The following is a 26,430-nucleotide window of genomic DNA, read 5'->3' as shown; positions in this document are numbered from 1 at the left end:
TGTCTATTCTACAGGGGGGTCTGCAGCACCCTAAGTGGGGTCCTATCGGTCCCAAAAACTCAACACTGGGGGAATGGGGTTGGGGACTTACCTTCGAAACGCCTGTATCGGGCGCCACCTGCTGGGACCAGCCCCGGTTGATCCAGGGTATTCGAAGGGGAGACGGAGTTGGCGACTATTTACATATTTATCAAAGATATAAAGAGTACTAGAATGAGGATAGCTCAGTAGGAAAATTCAGTGGAGAAAAGAGGCTGAGTAGCTTGGTTTATGTGGGAGACCAATAAAACTTCAAGACAAGAAATTTGCACCACTTACGTAGGCCACGGGAACCCTCTCAAATAGTGGAAGGTGCCTCACCCTAGACACCTTCTCAAGTGGGTCTTAGAAGCCCAGGCATAATTAGTAAGCATGGTGGGTTCCACGCTCCAGGTGGAGACTTCAGCCAGAATGTGAAAAGAATGACATGGGGAGACCAAGCGCTGGTGAGCAAGGCCCGTAGCTTTATTTTTAACAGGGGTTTATATACCCTAAGTTACACATAGAGGATAATAGGGGATGCAAAGGCAGCAGTTTTTTTTATCCTTATCAAAAACCAGGGTTTCTCTCCTGCAAATTTATCGTATACAAATGGTTTAGGTGATTTACATCATCTTCTGGCCAGAAGGCCTATTAACATTTTATGACTCTTGACAAGGACTTATCAACAAAGACTTATTTTCTCTAAGAGTAATTATTTTAAGGTTTGGCGCCATCTTCCAAAGATAAAATTGCATTCCTATAGGGTGGATGTGTAATGGGTTTACAACAAAGGAAAGAATTTATTACCTTAAGGGTCTAAAGTTACTAACACCAAGGCAACTACTTATTTTTTCTACATACCAACTATATTAATTAATACACATTCAAGGATACAATTCAGGGGATGTGAAAACTTGGCAACAAACATTGGCTCATCAATGAAATCCTTTACTAGTTTATTCTGACAGTTTTTAACTCTCTGAGAGGCTCTAAACTATTTGAATATCTTAAGCTTCCTGTGCCTCTCGAGGCTGGGAGACTGTAAACAATCATATGCATAGCTATAGGAGTCCCAGTAAACTTGTCAGGCGAGTTAGAGAGCCATCTGAGGGGTTTGGATTTAAACACTCCTAATTGCCCAGGAACTTTATTAATTGGAGCTGTAAATTAACTCTTTGACAGAGAGAGCAAGATGGTGGTGGGGGACAGCCCCCAGTAAAGTCAGAGGTGAGAACACAAAGCAATAAAGTTGGCAGACTCTGTTTTTTTGGGGGAAGATGCTCGAGAATATCCGGGGAGACTCCAGAGGCTCAATCCCGCCTTTGCGTATGCCGAGCCCCCTTCCTCATGACCTTTGTCACGAGTGGAATGTTTCTCGCCGGCTCCCGGCAAGAAATCAAGAAAAGGAAAATATATAGAAATAGAAAGCAGGTTAATGATTTCCAGCAGCTAGTGGGAGAGAGCAATGGGGAATGATTGGTAATGAGTGTGGTGTTTCTTTTTGAGGTAATGAAAATGAACGCTGGTGATGGTTGTACTGTTCATACTGTTTATGTGGTTCTCAAGGAAAGAACACTGAAGTAGTTTGCCATTCTGTTCTCCAGTGGGCCAGGTTTTGTCAGAACTCTCTACTAGGACCCGTCCATCTTGGGTGGTGCTACACTGCATGGATCATAGTTTCACTGAATTAGACAAGGCTATGGTCCATGTGACCAGTTTGATTAGTTTTCTGTGATTGTGGTTTTCATTCTGTCTGCCCTCTGATGGATAAGGGTAAGAGGCTTATGGAAGTTTCCTGATGGGAGAGACTGACTGTGTGGGAAACTGAGTCTTGTTCTGATGGACAGGGCCATGCTCAGTAAACATGTAATCTAATTTTCTGTTGATGGGTGGGACTGTGTTCCCTCCATGTTGTTTGACCTGAGACCAAAGTATGGTGGAGGTAATGAAGATAATGACACACAGACAACAACAACAACAAAACACAAGAGAAATAACAAATGCAAATTAAGATCAACTAGAGGTGCATCAACACTTTAATATCTTTTTCCTAAACCATGCAACGTCTGCACACAGTAGGCACTTTGGAGCACTGCTGGTTCTCCCAAGGCAGAAAGACTGCTGGCAGAATATTGAACTAAAGTCAATACAGATAAATTGGGAAAAAATGCAAAGCCACAGAACTATGGATTGATTTTAAGAACTGCAGAGGACACAAGCACTCTCAGTCATGTCATGTGACATTGTAAAACTTCACCATCGCTCTAAAGATTTGGAAGTCCTAGAGACGGCAATCTGAAAATAAAAAGAAATAAAAGGATTTCAAATTGGCAAAGAAGAAGTAAAACTCACTGTTTGTAGATGACATGGCATGCTGCTACTGCTAAGTCGCTTCAGTCGTGTCCTACTCTGTGTGACCCCATAGATGGCAGCCCACCAGGCTCCTCTGTCCATGGGATTCTCCAGGAAAGAACACTGGAGTGGGTTGCCATTTACTCCTCCAATATGACATGGCATAGAAAGTCCTAAAGATGCTACCAAAAAATTACTAGATCTCATCAATGAATTTGGAAAGGTTGTAGGATACCAAATTAATACACAAAAATCTGTTCCATTTCTGTGGAACAGAAAGAGAAATTAAAAAACAACCTCATTTACCATCACATCAAAAAGAGTAAGACATCTATCTCAAAGTAAACCTACCTAAGGAGACAAAGGAGCAGTGGCTGCACTTGCACAGAAGAGCCGAGAGGAGCTACTCCACGTTCAAGGTCAGGAGGGGGCGGCCATGAGGAAATATCCCTCGTCCAAGGTAAAGAGCAGTGGCTGTGCTTTGCTGGAGCAGCGGTGAAGAGATACCCAAAGTTCAAGGTAAGAGAAACCCAAAAAGACGGTAGGTGTTGTGAGAGTGCATCAGAGGGCAGACACACTAAAAGCATAATCACAGAAAATTAGTCAATCTGATCACATGGACCAAGGCCTTGTCTAACTCAATGAAACTAAGCCATTCCATGTGGGGCCACCCAAGATGGGTGGGTCGTGGTGGAGAGGTCTGACAGAAACTGGTCCACTGGAGAAGGGAATGGAAAACCACTTCAGTATTCTTGCCTTGAGAACCCCATGAACAGTATGGAAAGGCAAAATGATAGGATACTGAAAGAGGAACACCCCAGGTCGATTGGTGCCCAATATGCTACTGGAGATCAATGGAGAAATAACTCCAGAAAGAATGAAGGGATGGAGCCAAAGTAAAAACAATACCCAGCTGTGGATGTGACTGGTGATAGAAGCAAGGTCCAATGTTGTAAACAGCAATATTGCATAGGAACCTGGAATGTTAGGTCCAATAATCAAGGCAAATTGGAAGTGGTCAAACAGGAGATGGAAGAGTGAACGTCAACATTCTAGGAGTCAGTGAACTAAAATGGACTGGAATGGGTGAATTTAACTCAGATGACCATTATATCTACTACTGTGGGCAGAAATCCCTTAGAAGAAATGGAATAGCTATCATGGTCAACAAAAGAGTCCAAAATGCAGCACTTGGATGCAATCTCAAAAACAACAGAATGATCTCTGTTTCCAAGGCAAACCATTCAATATCATGGTAATCTAAGCCTATGCCCCAAACAGTAATGCTGAAGAAGCTGAAGTTGAATGGTTCTATGAAGACCTACAAGACCTTTTAGACCTAACACCCAAAAAAGATGTCCTTTTCATTATAGGGGACTGGAATGCAAAAGTAGGAAGTCAAGAAACACCTGGAGTAACAGGCAAATTTGGCCTTGGAGTACGGAATGAAGCAGGGAAAAGCTAATAGAGTTTTGCCAAGACAACGCACTGGTCATAGTAAACACCCTCTTCCAACAACACAAGAGAGGACTGTACATATGGACATCACCAGCTGGTCAACACCGAAATCAGATTGATTATATTCTTGGTAGTCAAAGATGGAGATGCTCTATACAGTCAACAAAAACAAGGCCAGGAGCTGACTGTGGCTCAGATCATGAACTCCTTATTGCCAAATTCAGACTTACATTGAAGAAACTGAGGAAAACCACTAAGCAATTCAGGTATGATCTAAATCAAATCCCTTATGATTATACAGTGGAAGTGAGAAATAGATTTAAGGGACTAGATCTGATAGATACAGTGCCTGATGAGCTATGGACGGAGGTTTGTGACAGAGTGCAGGAGACAAGGATCAAGACCATCCCCATGGAAAAGAAATGCAAAACAGCAAAATGGCTGTCTGGGGAGCCTTACAAATAGCTGTGAAAAGAAGAGAAGTGAAAAGCAAAGGAGAAAAGGAAAGATATAAGCATCTAGTGCAGAGTTCCAAAGAATAGCTAGGAGAGATAAGAAAGCCTTCCTCAGCGATCAATGCAAAGGAATAGAGGAAAACAACAGAATGGGAAAGACTAGAGATGTCTTCAAGAAAATTAGAGATACCAAGGGAACATTTCATGCAAATATGGGCTTGATAAAGGACAGAAATGGTATGGACATAACTGAAGCAGAAGATATTAAGAAGAGGTGGTAAAAATACACAGAAAAACTGTACAAAAAATATCTTCGTGACCCAGATAAGTACGATGGTATGATCACTCACCTAGAGGAAGACATCATGGAATCTAAAGTCAAGTGGGCCTTAGAAAGCATCACTATGAACAAAGCAAGTGGAGGTGATGGAATTCCAGTGGCGCTATTTCAAATCCTGAAAGATGATGCTGTGAAAGTGCTGCACTCAATATGCCAGCAAATTTGGAAAACTCAGCAGTGGCCACAGGACTGGAAAAGGTCAGTTTTCATTCCAATCCCAAAGAAAGGCAATGCCAAAGAATGCTCAAACTACCACAGCATTGCACTCATCTCACATGCTAGTAAAGTAATGCTCAAAATTCTCCAAACCAGGCTTCAGCAATACGTGAACTGTGAACTTCCAGATGTTCAAGCTGGTTTTAGAAAAGGCAGAGGAGCCAGAGATCAAATTGCCAACATCTGCTGGATTATCGAAAAAGCAAGAGAGTTCGAGAAAAACATCTATTTCTGCTTTTTTGACAATGCCAAAGCCTTTGACCTTGTAGATCACAATAAACTGTGGAAAATTCTGAAAGAGATGGGCATACTACACCAGCTGACCTTCCTCTTGAGAAACCTATATGCAGGTCAGGAAGCAACAGTTAGAACTGGACAAGGAACAACAGACTGGTTCCAAATAGGAAAAGGAGTCCATCAAGGCTGTATGTTGTCACCTTGCTTATTTAACTTATATGCAGAGTACATCATGAGAAACGCTGGTCTGGAAGAAGCACAAGCTGGAATCAAGATTGCCTGGAGAAATGTCAATAACCTCAGATATGCAGATGTCACCACCCTTATGGCAGAAAGTGAAGAGGAACTAAAAAGCCTCTTGATGAAAGTGAAAGAGGAGAGTGAAAGGGTTGGCTTAAAGCTCAACATTCAGAAAATGAAGATCATGGCAACTTGTCCCATCACTTCATGGGAAATAGATGGGGAAACAGCGGAAACAGTGGCAGACTTTATATTTTTGTGCTCCAAAATCACTGCAGATGGTGATTGCAGGCATGCAATTAAAAGGCGCTTACTCCTTGGAAGGAAAGTTATGACAACCTGTAGATAGCATATTAAAAAGCAGAGATATTACTTTGCCAACAAAGGGCCATCTGGTCAAGGCTATGGCTTTTCCAGTGGTCATGTATGGATGTGAGAGATGATCTGTGGAGAAGGCTGAGTGCCGAAGAATTGATGCTTTTGAACTGTGGTGTTGGAGAGGACTCTTGAGAGTCCCTTGGACTGCAAGGAGATCCAACCAGTCCATTCTAAAGGATATCATTCCTGGGTGTTCATTGGAAGGACTGATGCTAAAGCTGAAATTCCAATACTTTGGCCACCTCATGCAAAGAGCTGACTCATTGGAAGAGACTCTGATGCTAGGAGGGATTGGTGGCAGGAGGAGAAGGGGACAACAGAGGATGAAACGGCTGGATGGCATCACCGACTCGATGGACATGCGTTTGAGTGAACTCCGGGAGTTGGTGATGGACTGGGAGGCTTGGTGTGCTGCGATTCATAGGGGTCACAAAGAGTCAGACACGACTGAGTGAATGAACTGAACTGAAGGAGACAAAAGACTTGAACTCCAAAAACTATCAGTCACTGGTGAAATTGAAGATGATGCACGCAGGTGGAAAGATATACCACGTTCTTTGATTCGAGAATCAATATTGTCAAAATGACTATACTACCCAAGACAATCAGCAGATTCAATGCAGTACCTGTCAGATTGCCGATGGCATTTTCTATAGGACTAGAACAAAATTTTTAAAAAAAATTTGTATGGAGACACAAAAGACCATGAATAGCTAAAGCAATCTTGAGAAAGAAAAATAGAGCTGGAGAAATCAGGTTCCCTGAATTCATACTATACTGCAAAGCTATGGTCATCAAAACAGCATGGTACTGGTACAGAAACAGAAATAAAGATCAACAGAACAGGATAGAAGTGCAGAAATAAACCTACACACCTGTAGCAAATTAATCTACCAGAAAGAAGACAAGATTTTACAATGGAGTAAAGACAGTATCTTCAATAAACTTTCCTGTGAAAACTGGACAGCCACATACAAAAAGTGAAATTTAGAACACTCCTTTACACCATACACAAAAATAAACTCAAAATGGATTAAAGACCTAAATGTAAGATCAGATACTCTAAAACTTTTAGAGGAAAACATAGGTAGAACATTCTCTGACATATATCACAGCAATAACTTTTTCTGGGGGAGGAGGTGGGAGGGGGGTTCAGGAAGTGGAACTCATATACACCTGTGGTGAGTTCATGTTGATGTATGGCAAAACCAATACAATGTTATAAAGTAACTAATAATAATAATAATAAATTATAAATGGTTAAAAAATAAAAATAAAAGTATTATCAAAAAAGTATAAAAAAATAAAACAATAAACAAAAGGTACCAAATTAAATTGAAGAGGTTTTACAGAGTAAAGGAAATCACAAAATAAATTAAAAGACAACCCACAAAATGGGAGAAAATATTTGCAAATGAAGTGAGAAACAAAGGATTAGTCTCCAAAATTTATAGTTCATGTGACTTAATATGCAAACAAACAAAAACCAAATAAAAAAAAAATGAGAAGATCTAAATATACATTTCTCCATAGAAAATGAAAACTACAATGAGATATCACCTCACATCAGTCAGAATGGCCATCATAAAAGAATCTACATATAATAAATTCTGAAGAGGGTTGAAGAAAATCGAACTCTTCTAAATTGTTGTTGGGAATGTAGATTGGTACGGCCACTGTGGAGAATACTATGGAGGTTCCTTTAAAAACTAAAAATAGAGCTGCCATAAGATTCCACAATCCCACGCTTGGGTGTATACCCAGAGAAAAACATGCTTCAAAATGATACATGGACCCCATTGTTCATCGTTGCAGCATTTTTGACAACAACCAGGACATGGAAGCAACCCAAATGTCTATTGACAGAGGAATGGATAGAGAAGATGTGGTACTTACATATAATGGAATATTTTTTGGTCATTAAGAAGAATGAAATAATGCCATTTGCAGCAACCTTGATAGACGTAGAGATTGTCCTACTGAGTGAAGTTTTGAGGAATCTAAAAAAAAAAAAAAAAAGATAGAAATGAACTTATCTTTGGGTAACTAATCTTATCTCAGGATCCCATGGAATCATCTCTTTTGTACTCCTACTCACCTGACTTTGTGAACCCAGCATTGACATTTCAGAGGCATACAGGTTTAGACCCTTCAAGCTCCCATGTTGAAGATTTTTTGAGTGCTCCATCCTTGGAATTGTTCTCATTTGTTCATGTCTAATAAGAGTTGGACTACAAATAAAGCTGAGCACTGAAGAATTGATGCTTTTGAACTGTGGTGTTGGAGAAGACTCTTGAGAGTTTCTTGGATTGCAAGGAGATCCAACCAGTCCATCCTAAAGGAAACCAGTCCTGGGTGCTCATTGGAGGGACTGATGTTGAAGCTGAGACTCCAATAGTTTGGCCATCTGATGCGAAAAGCTGAAACATTTGAAAAGACTGTGATGCTGGGAAAGATTGAGGGCAGGATGAGAAGGGGATGACAGAGGATGAGATGGTTGGATAGCATCATCGACTCGATGGACATGGGTTTGAGTAAACTCCAGGAGTTGGTGATAGACAGGGAGGCCTGGCATGCTGCCAGGGGTTCATGGGGTTGCAAAGAGTTGGACACGACTGAGCGACTGAACTGAACTGAACTGAACTGCAGTTTTCAGGATTGTGGGTCAAACTTTTCTTTTTATCCCTGCTGACATCCTTAAAGTTGCTACATTTAAAACCAATACAGTATACTAACGCATATATATGGAATTTATAAAGATGGTAACAATAACCCTGTATGAGAGACAGCAAAAGAGACACAGATGTATTGAAGAGTCTTTTGGACTCTGTGGGAGAGGGAGTGGGGATGATTTGGAAGAATGGCATTGAAACATGTATAATATCATATAAGAAATGAATCACCAGTCCAGGTTTTATGCAGGATTCAGGATGCTAGGGGCTGGTGCACTGGGATGACCCAGAGGGATGGTATGGGGAGGGAGGTGGGAGGGGGGTTCAGGATTGGGAGATTCATGTTGATGTATGGCAATACCAACACAATATTGTAAAGAAATTAGCCTCTAATTAAAATAAATAAATTTTTAAAAAGGCCATATCATACCCACATACACCTGTGAAGATGTGGCTTACCCACAAATTACCAGAGAGGAGTCCTCATTTCAGTGATCCAGTTTCTTCCTTGGATGATAGATGAAGTAAAAATCTTTAATCCAGTAAGTGTAGGGAGATGGAGCCTCTCATGGTGGTTCTGAAAGATGCATTTGTGTTTCTTCAAACATCACCTAAGTTTGGTCTTGTATTCTCATGTAAATGTAGGGAAAGAATTGACATTTTTACTGTTCATCTTCAAGGGCTGAATTCCCACAGAGCCTAATTAAATATTTTATTGCCTCCTGAAATCATGAGAGAGTTGGTTCTTTAGAGACTAAGGGAGAAAAAAAAAGTGCAAATTGTTTTGCCAATTTTGACTCTTGGGAAGCAGTTATGAATCTCCATATATTTCTGCTATCTCATTAGATTCTTTTTTCTGCAAGGAATAGCCCATCTCTTCTTAGATATGATCTCTGGAGTGCAAAGTATCTGTGATGAACTTTTATATCCATCTCTGGGATGCATCTCCTTTTGAAAAGAATTAAAGAAAATAATCGAACATCGTTAACTGAAGTTTCAAGATATTGCTGAAATACTTCGAAGCATTTGTACACACACACACACACACGTGCACACACACGTGCACACACACACACACCAACACAGGCATTCAAGTATGTGTCTTTATGTATCATGACTTATATTTCAATGAATTATTGGTGGATTTTTTGAAAGGGAAGTTATTCAGTAAGAAGGAATAAAAATAATAGCATTTTTATTTTGAAATGGAGGGATCCTGCAACATCAAAAAGGAAGAAAGAGCAACAGAAAGAATACAAATATGATTCTAACTGCTTCTGAGGCAACATCAGCTTCTTTACTTTATCCATGTGCTCCTGCTTAATTGCTCAGTCGTGCCTGACTCTTTGTGAGCCTATGGACTATAGCCAAGCAAGCTCCTCTGTCTGTGGGATTTTTCAGGCAAGAAAACTGGAGGGGTTGTCGTTCCCTCCTCCAGGGGATCTTACTGACTGAGGATTAGAACCTGGGTCTCCTTCATCCCCTGATTTGTGGGTAGATTCTTTACCAATACGTCATTTGGAAAGCCACGTCCTTTGCTGATTTGGACTTTCCAAAGAAACAGTTCCCTGGTGGCTTGGTGGTAAAGAATCTGCCTGCCAATGCAGGAAATGCAGGAGACTAGGGTTTGATCCATGGGTGGAGAAAATCTCCTGAATGAGGAAGTGGCAACCCACTCAAATATTCTTGCCTGGAAAATCTCATGAACAGAGGAGCCTAAGGGATTGTAGTCGATGGGGTCACAAAGAGTCAGAGAGGTCTTAGCGACTAAACAACAATAACAACAGTCTAACTGCAGATACTGCTATTCTAACTCTGATGAAAGTATTACCCCTACGTTTGGCTAGACTATATTTCTGGACTTTATTCTATCAGTGAGTCACTCTTGTCAACTTTAAAGATAAAATTAAGTTAAAGTTAAGACTGCTCCTATGTCTCTTTGATATAGCCCCATTATGGTGGAATATTTTCTTTAATAATTTCATAAAGATAAAGTTAAGATAGCCAAGTTTCATCACCTCTTTGCTTCTAGTAGTCCAGTGTCTTCAGATTAAAAAGAAAATGAAAACCTCAATCTACTGGAAGTACATTTAAATAATTCTGATTCTGCTAAAAATGACAAGTCTAATTTTAGTGGCAATTAAATAATGTTTTCCACACAAGATGTAAATCACTAAATCACTTGACATCTATGTTCTGTTCTAATTTTTAAACAACCAAAAGCCCACCTAAAGGTTCCAATAATCCATCAATGTTCTTTTAGAGAATGTTACCAAAGGCGGGGGCAGGTGGGGAGGGGATGGCAGTGGGCTCAATTTGACCCATACACTGCAGTGTTCCAGCCTATGATCTACAGTTAACTATAAGAATATAGATACATCTTGAAAGTATGAGTGAAAAACAAAACAATTTTCTGAATCATATATACAGAGTGATGCCATTTATTTCACAAAACATAAAATTAAGCATTTACAAGTATACAATCCAGTGACAGTACATTCATAATGTCCAACCTCATGTCTATCTAGTCCAAAACATTTTTATCACCCTCAAGAAAACTCTGTAGACACTAGCTTTCCTTTTTAATTTTCACATTTTCCCAGCCTCTGAAAATAACTAATTTTCTTTTTGTCACTATACATCTGCCTCTTCAGGGTATTTCCTATAAGTATAATCACACAATATTATGTTCGTTTCTGGCTTTTTTCACTTAACAGGATGTATTTGCCCATACTGTGGAACATACGGTTTTTCCAATAGTCACATACGGATGTGAGGGTTGGACCATAAAGACGCCTAAGCACCGAAGAATTGATGCTTTTGAACTGTGATGCTAGAGAAGACTCTTTCGAGTCCCTTGGACAGCAAGGAGATCAAACAAGTCAATGCTAAAGGAAATAAACCCTGAATATTCATTGGAAGGACTGATACTGAAGCTGAAGCTCCAATACTTTGGCCACCTGATGTGAAGAGCCGACTCACTGGAAAATACCCTGATGCTGGGAAAGATTGGAGGCAGAAACAGAAGGGGGTGTTAGAGGATGAGATGGTTAGATAGCATCATTAATTTAATGGACATGAATGTGACTAAAACTCCAGGAGATAATGAAGGACAGGGAAGCCTGACATGCTGCAGTCCATGAGGTCACAGAGTCAGACACAACTTAACAACTGAAGAACAGTGTGTTATTAGAACTTTATTTTTCTACTGTTGATAATATTTCATCATATGGATATACCAAATTTTCTTTAATGATGTATTAACTGGTAGATATTTGGCTAGACATTTGGATGGACATTCTTTTGTCAGTGTATATTTTCCACAACATTAAGATGTCCAACGTTATTCTTTAGATCTTTGGAAAAGGAAATGCTCCTCAGAGATGGATAAGGCAATCATGGAGTACTCTGAATATTAGAGATCACACCTAAAGAAAAGTAACTTCTTCCTGGGAGGGAAGAGTCCAGTGGGATAAAAAATGCACATGGGTTCCAAAGATATATACCAAGGTTCAAAACTGTCACAAGTATGTATTCTATAGTTATTTCCTCCAGAGAACCAGGTCTCTCAGAGAGTAGAAGATAAAAAACAAAACAACAACAAAAAAACACACCTCATTATTGAAACTCTTGAGAATTCATCCCCTAAATTACAGAAACTGTAACTGTTTCTGCTACATTCCCTTAGGACTACTCTACTAATATCAGATGGTGAGAAAACTCAACAGTGTCTTCCAGGAGCTTATGAGTGGGTCCATCTTGGTGCCCTTGCTGAGTGTAGAGCCACCAACCCCAGCCATCATCCAAGAGAGAAACTGGATCACTGAATTCAGGCTGTTACCTGATAATTTCTGGGTGAGGTACAGAATTTTCACAGGTGTTGGGGGTGTGGCATAGCACAAGGGACTCCTTTTCTTGGTAGTAACCTGGGGGTAATCCACAGAGACAAGTAAATCCTTGATGATACAAAGCCCTGTGGCGCTACTGGCCCTGATTCCAGATAGAGATTCCATATGCACTAAAATAACCTTTTTCTTCAATTTGTCTCCTCTGGTTGCTGGTTCTCCCTCAGAATATTTCCTCTGGTCTCACTGCTTCTTCTCCCTCACTGATGGAAATATACATCTAATCTCATTTCACTACTTGTCCTTTCAGATGTTCAACAAATTTTTATTTAGTAATTACTCTATATTAGGCACCAAGCTGTATTCTAGAGTTGAAGGAAACAATGAAAACATTGTTTTTTCTCTTAAGGAGCTTACAGCTCAAACAGGGGTAAGAGACATGAAAAGAAAGTTATACCCTAAACCAGTGCTGCAATCCTGGTTCAGTGGATGTGAAAGTGTTTGACTTTTTATGAGGAAATTAGTGAAGGCTTCACAAGCAAGCACACACTTTTACTGAACTTTAAAGTAGGACTTGAATTCTTCCAGTGGGGAAAGGGTGTGTGATGTCAGGGGAAAAATGTGGAGATCACTTAAATTGTAAAGTGTTTTCAGATCAGATCAGATCAGTCGCTCAGTCGTGTCTGACTCTTTGCGACCCCATGAATCTCAGCACGCCAGGCCTCCCTGTTCATCATCAACTCCCGGAGTTCACTGAGACTCACGTCCATCGAGTCAGTGATGCCATCCAACCATCTCATCCTCTGTAGTTCCCTTCTCCTCCTGCCCACAATCCCTCCCAGCATTAGAGTCTTTTCCAATAAGTCAACTCTTCGCATGAGGTGGCCAAAGTACTGGAGGAAATTGCAAATAGTTCTTAATACTGGACCAATAATGAGGGCTGGGAAAGAAAACTGAAAGCATGAGTTGGGCCAGTGAAGCAGCAGGCTGATAATAGAGACCTTATATTTTCATTATTGAATCGATACTTAATTATTTTTTAATTTTTTTTTTTTTTTTTTTTTTTTTTGCTGGATGGCATGTGAGATCTTAGGTACCTAGCCACAGATGGAAGCCCATGGCCCTGCAGTGGAAGCCCAGAATCTTAACCACTGGACCACCAGGGCATGCTAAGTTGCTTTAGTTATGTTTGACACTTTGTCAGGTTTCTCTGTCCATGGGATTTCTCAGGCAAGAATACTAGAGAGGGTTGTCATGCCCTTCTCCAGGGGAATCTTTGTGCCTCAGAGATTGAACCTGCATCTCTTACATCTCCTGCATTGGTAGGTGGGTTCTTTACCACTGGAGCCACCTGGGAAGCCAGTCCTGATAATTCTGAAGTTAGGGGAGTCAGGGCAAGATTTATAGTGGATGGTGCTTATGATCAGCTCACTCTATGTAAAGATCATTCAGGTCAATGTGAGCAACAGAGTATTGAAGCTGTCAAAACTGTATATAGATGATGAGTGGAAATAGAAAAATGGAGGTAAGATTGTGAGGTGGGAAACAGATCTGTGAGTGATTGAAACAGTATGTCTGAAAATTCACTGATTAATAGTAGTCATACAAGGGCATTTATATTAGTTATTTTATTTATATGTTGCAGTGCTCAGTTGTTTCATTCATGTCCAACTCTTTGCAACTCTAGGACTGTGGTCCACTGGGTTCTTCTGTTCATGGTATTCTCCAGGCAAGCATACTGCAGTAGGTTGCCATGCCCTCCTCTAGGTAGTCTTCTTGACCAAGGGATGGAACCCATGTCTCCTGCATCTCCTGCATTGGCAGGCAGATTCTTTACCCACTGAGCGACCCGGGAAGCCCTTTTCTTGCAATAACGTTATACAATTGGATGCCGTTATTCCAATTTTATGGGTAAAGAATGTGAGACTCACTGCAGTGATATTGCTTGTCCAAGGCAAGTATTAGACTCTGGAGTCGAATTCGGAACCTGCTGTTTCCAAGGTGCTTACATTTCACTAAAATTTTAAATAAACATTATTTGTTAAACAGCTTTAGACTTAAGAAAAATTGTAAAGATAGCACACGGAGTTTTCATAAACTCCATACCCAGTTTCCCTTATTTGTAGCCTCTGTCTAGGATACCACATTACATTTAGACATTTCTTTCTTCTTGATTCTTCTTGGCAGTGACAGTTTCTCAGATTTCCCTTGTTTTCAATGAACTTAAATTTTGAGGAGTACTGATCAGGTAATTGATGATTGCAGCCATGAAATTAAAAGACACTTACTCCTTGGGAGGAAAGTTATGACCAACCTAGATAGCATATTAAAAAGCAGAGACATTGCTTTGCCAACAAAGGTCCGTCTAGTCATGGCTATGGTTTTTCCAGTAGTCATGTATGAGTTGAGAGTTGGACTGTGAAGAAAGCTGAGTGCCGAAGAATTGATGCTTTTGAACTGTGGTGTTGGAGAAGACTCTTGAGAGTCCCTTGGACTGCAAGGAGATCCAACCGGTCCATTCTGAAGGAGATCAGCCCTGGGTGTTCTTTGGAAGGACTGACGCTAAAGCTGAAACTCTAATACTTTGGCCACCTCATTTGAAGAGTTGACTCATTGGAAAGAGTCAATTGATCCTGGGAGGGATTGAGGGCAGGAGGAGAAGTGGACGACAGAGGATGAGATGGCTAGATGGCATCACTGACTCGATGGACATGAGTTTGGGGGAGCTCCGGGAGTTGGTGATAGACAGGGAGGCCTGGCGTGCTGCAATTCATGGGGTCACGAAGAGTCGAATACGACTGAGTGACTGATCTGAACTGATCAGGTATTTTATAAAACATTCATTGATAGGAAGTAGTCTGATGTTTTCTCATGTTTGGAGTGGTTTATGATTTTGAAGAGGAAGACTATACAAGTGAAATTCTTTATTCATCATACCATATCAAGGGTACGTATACTATCAGCACAAGTAATCACTGTTCACTGTGACACTGATTACCTGGCTGACTGTCAGGTTTCTTTGCTGTAAATTTACTCTTTTTCCTCCTCTCAAACTGTATTCTTTGTAAGAGGGTTATTGCATATACCTTCCATTTCAAGAATGACAAATTACATTCCACCTCTTTGAGAGTACAGTGTCTACATAATTTATTGGATTTCTTTTGCATTAGGGATTTGTCTCTATTAATATTATTGATCATTTGCTTTATCAGTGTGAACTTAAGGATATTTATTTTAAATGCTTAATTATAATCCAATACCACTTTATTTAGCTTGTTGCTCAAAATTTTCTAGCTTTGGGTATTGGGAGTTCTTTCAGATGGCACCTATGTCCCTTTGATATAATATACTCCATTATGATAGAGTTTTCTTTCTTTCTTTTTTTTTTAATACTCCCTTACTTTATCAATGGCACCCCCCTCCAGTACTCTTGCCTGGAAAATCCCATGGACGGAGGAGCCTGGTAGGCTGCAGTCCATGGGATCGCGAAGAGTCGGACACGACTGAGCGACCTCACTTTCACTTTTCACTTTCATGTATTGGAGAAGGAAATGGCAACCCACTGTAGTGTTTTTGCCTGGACAATCCCAGGGATGGTGGGGCCTGGTGGGCTGCCATCTATGGGGTCGCACAGAGTCGGACACGACTGAAGTGACTTAGCAGTAGCAGTACTTTATGGAACCATCAGATGCTCCTGACTTATCTCATCTTTCCAGCTCCAGGCCTATAAATAGTTACTCCTCCAAGGAGCCCTGGTTCCTTCTGTTGGAGAATGGCATTAGAAATCAATATCTGGGACTTCCCTGGTGGTTTAGTGGTTGAGACTCTGAGCTTCCTATGCAGAGGGCACAGGTTTGATCATTGGTTGAGGAACTAAGACTCTTGTTAGGGAACTAAGATCCCACATCTTACACAACATGGGCACAATACAAACAAAACAAGATCTGGATTCCAGTTGTCTGTTTATATGAGTCATTAACCCTCTCAGTTGATGAGATAAATGTATGTGTGTTTGGTTTCCCTGGTGGCTCAGTGGTAAAGAATCGGCCTGTGATGTAGGTAATGCAAATTTGATCCCTAGGCAGAGAAGATCCCCTGGAAAAGGAAATGGCAACCCACTCCAGTATTCTTTCCTGGAGAATCCTATGGACAGAGGTGCCTGGTGGGCTATAGTCCATGGAGTCACAAAAGATTTGGACATGACTTAGTGACTAAGCAACAACAACAACTCATGTGTGTATACTAATCTGTGTGCATGCATGTATGGTTAGTCATTCAGTTGTGTCCCCCTCTAGGTCTCCATAGATTGTAGCCTTCTTGGTTTCATGTCCATGGGATTCTTCAGGCAAGAATATTTGAGCAGGTTGCCATGCCCTCCTCCAGGGTACTTTCCTGACCCAGGGCCTAAACCCAGGTCTCCTGCATTGGCAGGCACATTCTTTACCTCTGAACCACCAGGGAAGCCCTATACCAATCTATGTATGTATGTACATATATGTATACACATACGTGTTTATATACACATATATAAAACCTGTGTCTAAATAACTTCTCTCTAACTTGATTTATTACCATATAGTTACTCCAGCCCTTTCCCCTTTCTTATGTGCAGAAACCACTGCAGTAGTGAGATTCTGGGTTTCCACATCTGTCATCCACTTACATAATTGTTCCATTCCAGTATACACCTATGCTGCTGCTGCTGCTAAGTCGCTTCAGTCGTGTCCGACTCTGTGCGACCCCATAGATGGCAGCCCACCAGGCTCTGCCATCCCTGGGATTCTCCAGGAAAGAACACTGGAGTGGGTTGCCATTTCCTTCTGCAAAGCATTAAAAAGTAAAAAGTGAAAGTGAAGTCGCTCAGTCGTGTCCGTTCTTCGTGACCCCATGGACTGCAGCAAGCATCATAACTGTTAACTCATATTATGGTGGAATGCAACTGTATCAACTTGAGTTCAGTTCAGTCACTCAGTCGTGTCCGACTCTTTGCGACTCCATGAATCGCAGCACACCAGGCTTCCCTGTCCATCACCAACTCCCGGAGTTCACTCAGATTCACGTCCACTGAGTCAGTGATGCCATCCAGCCATCTCATGCTCAGTTGTCCGCTTCTCCTCCTGCCCCCAATCCCTTCCAGCATCAGAGTCTTTTCCAATGAGTCAACTCTTTGCATGAGGTGGCCAAACTACTGGAGTTTCAGCTTTAGCATCATTTCTTCCAAAGAAATCCCAGGGCTGATCTCCTTCAGAATGGACTGGTTGGATCTCCTTGTAGTCCAAGGGACTCTCAAGAGTCTTGTCCAACACCACAGTTCAAACGCATCAATTCTTCAGTGCTCAGCTTTCTTCACATTCCAACTCTCACATCCATATGACCACTGGAAAAATCATAGCCTTGACTAGACGGACCTTTGTTGGCAAAGTAATGTCTCTACTTTTGAATATGCTATCTAGGTTGGTCATAACTTTCCTTCCAAAGAGTAAACATCTTTTAATTTCATGGCTGCCATCACCATTTGCAGTGATTTTGGAGCCCCCCAAAATAAAGTCTGACACTGTTTCCCCATGTATTTCCCATGAAGTGATGCAACCGGATGCCATGATCTTCGTTTTCTGAATGTTGAGCTTTAAGCCAACTTTTTCACTCTCCACTTTCACTTTCATCAAGAGGCTTTTTAGTTCCTCTTCACTTTCTGCCATAAGGGTGGTGTCATCCGCATATCTGAGGTTATTGATATTTCTCCAAGCAATCTTGATTCCAGCTTGTGCTTCTTCCAGTCCAGCGTTTCTCATGATGTACTCTGCATAGAAGTTAAATAAGCAGGGTGACAATATACAACCTTGATGTACTCCTTTTCTTATTTGGAACTAGTCTGTTGTTCCATGTCCACTGTTGCTTCCTGACCTGCATGTAGGTTTCTCAAGAGGCACGTCAGGTTGTCTGGTATTCCCATCTCTTTCAGAATTTCCCACAGTTTATTGTGATCCACACAGTCAAAGGCTTTGGCATAGTCAATAAAGCAGAAATAGATGTTTTTCTGGAACTCTCTTGCTTTTCCCATGATCCAGCGGATGTTGGCGATTTGATCTCTGGTTCCTCTGCCTTTTCTCAAACCAGCTTGAACATCTGTAAGTTCACAGTTCACGTACTGCTGAAGCCTGGCTTGGAGAATTTTGAGCATTACTTTACTAGTGTATGAGATGAGAGCAATTGTGTGGTAGTTTGAGCATTCTTTGGCATTGCTTTTCTTTGGGATTGCAATGAAAACTGACCTTTTCCAGTCCTGTGGCCACTGCTGAGTTTTTCAAATTTGCTGGCATATTGAGTGCAGCACTTTCATGGCATCATCTTTCAGGATTTGAAATAGCTCAACTGGAATTCCATCACCTCCACTTGCTTTTTTCGTAATGATGCTTTGTAAGGCACACTTTACTTCACATTCCATGATGTCTGGCTCTAGGTGAGTGATCACACCATCGTGATTATCTGGGTCACAAAGATCTTTTTTTGTTCAGTTTTTCTGTGTATTCCTGCCACCTCTTCTTAATATCTACTGCTTCTGTTAGATCCATACCATTTCTGCCCTTTATTGAGCCCATCTTTGTGTGAAATGTTCCCTTGGTATCTCTAATTTTCATCTGAGTTAAATTCACCCATTCCAGTCCATTTTAGTTCACTGATTCCTAGAATGTTGAAGTTCACTCTTGCCATCTCCTATTTGACCACTTCCAATTTGCCTTGATTCATGGACCTGACTTTCCAGGTTCCTATGCAAATATTGCTCTTTACAGCATCGGACCTTGCTTCTACCACCAGTCACCTCCACAACTGGGTATTGTTTTTGCTTTGGCTCCCTCCCTTCATTCTTTCTGGAGTTATTTCTCCACTGATCTCCAGTAGCATATTGGGCACCTACTGACCTGGGGAGTTTCTCTTTAAGTATCCTATCATTTTGCCTTTTTTTTTAAATTTTATTTTATTTTTAAACTTTACAATATTGTATTAGTTTTGCCAAATATCAAAATGAGTCTGCCACAGGTATACATTTGTTCCCCATCCTGAACCCTCCTCCCTCGTCCCTCCCCATACCATCCCTCTGGGTTGTCCCAGTGCACCAGCCCCAAGCATCCAGTATCGTGCATCTCATTGTGCCTTTTCATACTGTTCATGGGGTTCTCAAGGCAAGAATACTGAAGTGGTTTGCCATTCCTTTCTCCAGTGGACCACATTGTGTCAGACCTCTCCACCATGCCCGCCTGACTTGCGTTGCCCCATGGGCATGGCCTAGTTTCATTGAGTTAGATAAGGCTGTGGTCCTAGTGTGATTAGATTGACTAGTTTTCTGTGATTATGGTTTCAGTGTGTCTGCCCTCTGATGCCCTCTTGCAACACCTACCGTCTTACTTGGGTTTCTCTTACTTTGGACGAGGGGTATCTCCTCACCACCACCCCTCCTGACCTTGAACGTGGAATAGCTCCTCTAGGCCCTCCTGTGCCTGCGCAGCCACCACTCCTTGGATGTGGGGTTGCTCATCTGGGCTGCTGCCCCTGGCCTCGGGCAGCAGGTAGCTCCTCTCAGCCACTTCCCCTGACCTCGGACATGGGGTAACTCCTCTCGGCTGCCGCCCCTAACCTTAGACGTTGGGTAGCTCTTCCCAGCTGCCGCCCCTGACCTTGGACGTGGGGTAGCTCCTCTTGGCTGTTCCTGTGCTGTTGCAGCCTGGCACTCTCGGCTGCTGCCCCTAACCTCGGACATGGTGGTAACTCCTCTTGGCCACTGCCCCTCAGGCATGGGGTCCTCCTGGCTTCTTCCCCTGACCTCAGCCATGAGGGAAGGGCACCTGAGTACAGTAATTATGTACAATTCTTTGCCTTTAATTTTATAGTCTCTACTCATTTCCAGTAATACTAAGTTCACCACTGTTTCCCATTCTTCCTTCAGTGAAGGTGTTCCATTTATTTGAGTACAATTAGATTTTTTTCTCCACAGTCTGCATTCCATCCTGGAATTCCCTTAACCTTCTAACTGATGTCTTTATTTGCATACCTAGATATTTACTCTTTGTAAAGTTTAATACATTTTGAAAAATACATACTCTCACATGTTCACAGTTACAGTATCCTATGGAATAGTTTCACTGATGGAAAAACTGCTTTTCTTTTAACTTTTCATTGTTTCTTCCTCAGAGTCATACAACCTTAACTTTTCAATCTGACTTCATTCATTTAGAAACAAGCATATAATATTTATCCATGCTATTTTATGGCTTCCATGAATCAAGGAAAATTGGAAGTGGTCAAACAAGAGACGGCAAGAGTGAATGTCGACATTCTAGGAATCAGCGAACTAAAGTGGACTGGAATGCGTGAATTTAACTCAGATGACCATTCTATGTACTTCTGCGGGCAGGAATCCCTCAGAAGAAATGGAGTAGCCATCATGGTCAACAAAAGAGTCCGAAATGCAGTACTTGGATACAATCTCAAAAATGACAGAATGATCTCTGTTCATGTCCAAGGCAAACCATTCAATAGCACAGTAATCCAAGTCTATGCCCCAACCAGTAATGCTGAAGAAGCTGAATTTGAACGGTTCTACGAAGACCTACAAGACCTTTTAGAACTAACACCCAAAAAAGATGTCCTTTTAATTATAGGGGACTGGAATGCAAAAGTAGGAAGTCAAGAAACACCTGGAGTAACAGGCAAATTTGGCTTGGAATACGGAATGAAGCAGGGTAAAGACTAATAGAGTTTTGCTAAGAAAATGCACTGATCATATCAAACACCCTCTTCCAACAACACAAGAGAAGACTCTACACATGGACATCACCAGATGGTCAACACGAAAATCAGACTGATTATATTCTTTGCAGCCAAGATGGAGAGGCTCTATACAGTAAACAAAAACAAGACCAGGAGCTGACTGTGACTCAGATCATGAACTCCTTATTGCCAAATTCAGACTCAAATTGAAGAAAGTAGGGAAAAGCACTAGGCCATACAGGTATGGCCTAAATCATATCCCTTATGATTCTACAGTGAAAGTGAGAAATAGATTTAAGCGCCTAGATCTGAGAGATAGAGTGCCTGATGAACTTTGGAATGATGTTCATGACATTGTACAGGAGACAAGGATCAAGACCATCCCCGTGGAAAAGAAATTCAAAAAGCAAAATGGCTATTTGGGGATGCCTTACAAATAGCTGTGAAAAGAAGAGAAGAGAAAAGCAAAGGAGAAAGGGAAAGATATAAGCATCTGAATGCAGAGTTCCAAAGAATAGCAAAAAGAGATAAGAAAGCCTTCTTCAGCAATCAATGCAAAGAAATAGAAGAAAACAACAAAATGAGAAAGACTAGAGATCACTTCAAGAATATTAGAGATACCAAGGGAACATTTCATGCAAATATGGGCTTGATAAAGGACAGAAATGGTATGGACCTAACAGAAGTAGAAGATATTAAGAAGAGATGGCAAGAATACACAGAAGAACTGTACAAAAAAGATCTTCACGACCCAGATAATCACAAAGGTGTGATCACTGGCCTAGAGGCAGACATCCTGGAATGTGAAGTCAAGTGGGCCTTAGAAAGCATCACTATGAACAAAGCTAGTGGAAGTAATGGAATTCCAGTCGAGCTATTCCAAATACTGAAAGATGATGCCGTGAAAGTGCTGCACTCAATATGCCAGCAAATTTGGAAAACTCAGCAGTGGCCACAGGACTGGAAAAGGTCAGTTTTCCTTCCAATCCCAAAGAAAGGCAATGCCAAAGAATGCTCAAACTACCACACAATTGCACTCATCTCACACGCTAGTAAAGTAATGGTCAAAATTCTCCAAGCCAGGCTTCAGCAATACGTGAACTGTGAAATTCCAGATGTTCAAGCTGGTTTTAGAAAAGGCAGGGGAACTAGAGACCAAATTGCCAACATCCGCTGGATCATGGAAAAAGCAAGAGAGTTCCAGAAAAACATCTATTTCTGCTTTATTGACTATGCCAAAGCCTTTGACTGTGTGGATCACAATAAACTGTGGAAAATTCTTCAAGAGATGGGAATACCAGACCACCTGATCTGCCTCTTGAGAAATTTGTATGCAGGTCAGGAAGCAACTGTTAGAACTGGACATGGAATAACAGACTGATTCCAAATAGGAAAAGGAGTACGTCAAGGCTGTATATTGTCACTCTGCTTATTTAACTTCTATGCAGAGTACATCATGAGAAACGCTGGACTAGAAGAAGCACAAGCTGGAGTCAAGATTGCCGGGAGAAATATCAATAATCTCAGATATGCAGATGACACCACCCTTATGGAAGAAAGTGAAGAGAAACTAAAAAGCCTCTTAATGAAAGTGAAAGTGGAGAGTGAAAAAATTGGATTAAAGCTCAACATTCAGAAAACGAAGATCATGGCATCTGGTCCCATCACTTCATGGGAAATAGATGGGGAAACAGTGGAAACAGTGTCAGACTTTATTTTTTGGGGCTCCAAAATCACTGCAGATGGTGACTGCAGCCATGAAAATAAAAGACGCTTACTTCTTGGAAGGAAAGTTATGACCAACCTAGATAGCATATTTAAAAGCAGAGACATTACTTTGCCAACAAACGTTCGTCTAGTCAAGGCTATGATTTTTTCAGTGGTTATGTATGAATGTGAGAGTTGGACTGTGAAGAAGGCTGAGCACCGAAGAATTGATGCGTTGAACTGTGATGCTGGACAAGACTCTTGAGATTCCCTTGGACAGCAAGAAGATCCAACCAGTCCATTCTAAAGGAGATCAGCCCTGGGATTTCTTTGGAAGGAATGATGTTAAAGCTGAAATTCCAGTACTTTGGCCCCCTCATGCGAAGAGTTCACTCATTGGAAAAGACTCTGATGCTGGGAGGGATTGGGGGCAAGAGGAGAAGGGGACGACAGAGGGTGAGATGGCTTGATGGCATCACTGACTCGATGGACGTTAGTCTGAGTGAACTCCGGGAGTTGGTGATGGACAGGGAGGCCTGGTGTGCTGCGATTCATGGTGTTGCAAAGTGTCGGACATGACTGAGTGACTGAACTGAACTGAATTTATTTTTTTCACTAGTTTTTTTTTTTTTTTATCACGAATTTATTTTTTTTCATTTGTACAGATGTACCACAGTGTATTTATACATTTACTTATTTGAAGGGCACCTTGGTTGCTTGCAATTTTAGAGACCATGAATAAAGCTGCTATAATCATTTGAATGCAGATTTTTGTGTGGACATGTTTTTGGATTAGTTGGGTGTATACCTTAGTTGTACATCCCAGGTTTCACAGTGGTAAAGGATTTGCCTGCCAATGTAGGAGATGCGGGTTTGATCTCCGGGTCAGGAAGATACCTTGGAGGAGGAAATGGCAACCCACTCCATCATTCTTGCCTGAAAAATTCCATGGACAGAGGACCTGCCAGCCTACAGTCCATGGGGTCACAAAGAGTAGGACATGAAAAATGACTATGCAGACATGCACATACCTAGTAGTTACACTGCTGGATTGTATGGTAAGATTATATTTAACTTCAGAAGAATCTACCAAGCCATACTCCTAAGTGACTATGCTATTTTTTAATCCCACTGGTAATGAATGAGAGTTTGTATTGCTTCACATACTTGTCAATTGGTATGTCGAGTATTTTCGTTTGTTTTCAGCCATTCTAAAATGTGTATATTGGTTGTTGTATATTATAATTATCTAATGATAAAAGATGCTGTGAATTTTTCCAGAAGCTTTCTTGCCATCAGTGTTTCTTTGATGAGATGTCTTTACCTTCGTTCATGCCAAGTCACTGCAGTGGTGTCCATTTTAAATTGGGTTATTTGTTTTCTTATTATTGAATTTATGAGTTCTATGTATAATTTGGATTCAAGTCCTTTATTAGACACATTTTTTCAAGTACTATTTCTAAGATTGCTGCTTGACTATTGTCACTCTTAGCCACTTTTACAAAGCAGATTTTTAAAGGAATGAAATACAACTTATTTTTTTTTATGAATTATTCTTTTGGTGCTGTGTCTAAAACCTCATTGCCAAATCTAAGATACTCTAGATTTCCCCCAGTGTTTTCTTCTAGATGACTTATGGTTTTGTGTTTTAAGTATATGATACACCTTGAGGTAATTTTTGTGAAAGGGCTTTGTCCCATTTTCTCACCATCAAGTAGGATTTTATTTTCGGCTCTGTGTTACACATTCTCTACAAAACAGAGGAAGTTCCTATACTCAATCTACTGCAGGTTTGTTATTATTATTATGAACGTGTTTTGGGTTTTATCAACCGCTCTTTCTACATAAATTGATGTGATTTCTCTTCATTAGCTTGTTGACATAGTAGATTAAATTGATTTTCTTTTTAGTATTTTAAAAATTAACATGAAAAGTTGTAGTTTTCTAAGAATTTGTCCATTTCTTCCAAGTTGTCCATTTTTTTATTAACAAAATTTAAAGTTAACACTATTGTTAACTGAAGGAAGGAATAGATTACATTTATTTTCACATTTTTAACTCATCCTGCATACCTGGAATAAATTCTCCTTGGTCTTAGTATAAAATTCCCTCTATTGTTTGTTTTGATTTGCTAATATTTTGTTGAGGACCTTTGTACCTATATTTGTGAGTTATACTGATCTGCAGCTTTCTTTTCCTGTAATATGTCTACATAGCTTTCTGTTAGTTAAGGCTGGCTTTACAGAATGAATTAGAAAGTATCTTAACTGTTTCTACTTTCTGGAAACATTGTGGGGAATTGAAGTAATTTCTTTCTGAAATTATCGCTAGAATTCACTATCATTTCAGCAATATTTTAAAAATAACAGTTTAACCTATCAAAACATTTCCCAGGTCACTAGATTTTGAAAAAAAAAAAAAAAAAAAGCTTTAAAATGTTTTGCTTTAATTCTATAAATTTTACTATATATATTTAAATGTTTTAATTGATCTTTTTTTTTTTCTTTTTTAACTTTACAATATTGTATTGGTTTTGCCATATATCAACATGAATAACATGAATCCTCCACAGGTGTACACGTGTTCCACATTCTGAACCCTCCTCCCTCCTCCCTCCCTGTACCATCCCTCTGGGTCGTCCCAGTGCACCAGCCTCAAGCATCCAGTATCGTGCATTGAACCTGGACTGGTGACTTGTTTCATATATGGTATTATACATGTTATTTAAACAGATAAATAGTAATGTGAGGATAAATGGTAGTGTGAGACTATGAATAATTTTAGGTCATAAAGATTGAAAATATTTTTCTAGTTGGGTATTAATATTATTATTATTGGGGGCATTCAGGGAGCTATAAGATAGATGTATAATACTGCTATCACCCAAAGAAAGTGATTCCCCATTGTTTCTTCTTTCAGTGAAATACAATCTTTTGCTTCTTATCCTCCCTTTTTGTCTATTTCATTTCTCTCTCCTTCTCTGTATTTTCTATCTCTTTTCATGCACATAGAAGAAGACTTGTACAGTTCCCTGCTTCATGTCTGGCTCATTCTTGAGATCCCAGTAGACATGGCTTCTCCATTAGGATACTTGAACTAAAAACCGGATTCTCAGAGGAAAGCAAACTAATAGGTTTATCCTATAGAAGACTTCTGCTGGCCCTATCAACTGCTTCAGATGCAGGAGGACTCAGTGACACCGTAGTGCATTGTTTGGATGTGCCCAAGTTTACTTATCCAATCGGCTTCCCTGGTGGCTCAGATGGTAAAGCATCTGCCTGCAAGGCGGGAGACCTCGGTTCGATCCCTGGATTGGGAAGATCCCCTGGAGAAGGAAATAACAACCCACTCCAGTACTATTGCCTGAAGAATCCCGTGGATGGAGGAATCTGGTAGGCTACAGCCCACAGGGTTGCAAAGAATCTGACACGACTGAATGATTTCACGTTCACCTACTGAAGAACATCTTGCTTCCTTCTCTGTTAATTTCTTTTTTTTTTTTTTTTTTTTCACCCACTGTATTTTATTTCATTTTTTAATTTTTATTTTTAAATATAAATTTATTTATTTTAATTGGAGGTTAATTACTTTGCAATATTGTATTGGTTTTGCCATACATTAACCTGAATCCGCCACAGGTATACACGTGTTCCCCATTCCGAACCCCCCTCCCTCCACCCACCCGTACCATCTCTTGATGGCTTCTTTCAGCTAAATTTGCACTGTTCCTGTTTCTATTTCTG

The 26,430-nt window shown here is 40.6% G+C and overlaps 1 protein-coding gene across 1 annotated transcript in view; it reads right to left on the bottom strand.

Moving 5' to 3' along the window:
* Nucleotides 1-26,430, bottom strand: part of LOC139184054 (adhesion G protein-coupled receptor E2-like) — a 1,114,856-nt gene that overhangs the window by 980,364 nt on the left and 108,062 nt on the right. The gene's annotated exons all lie outside the window — the stretch shown is intronic.

The sequence above is a fragment of the Bos indicus genome, chromosome 7, assembly GCF_029378745.1.
Source record: "Bos indicus isolate NIAB-ARS_2022 breed Sahiwal x Tharparkar chromosome 7, NIAB-ARS_B.indTharparkar_mat_pri_1.0, whole genome shotgun sequence".
NCBI classification, from domain to species: Eukaryota; Metazoa; Chordata; class Mammalia; order Artiodactyla; family Bovidae; genus Bos; species Bos indicus.
The sequence above is the reverse complement of the archived record's forward strand: the minus strand, read 5'-3'. Positions and strand labels throughout refer to the sequence as shown.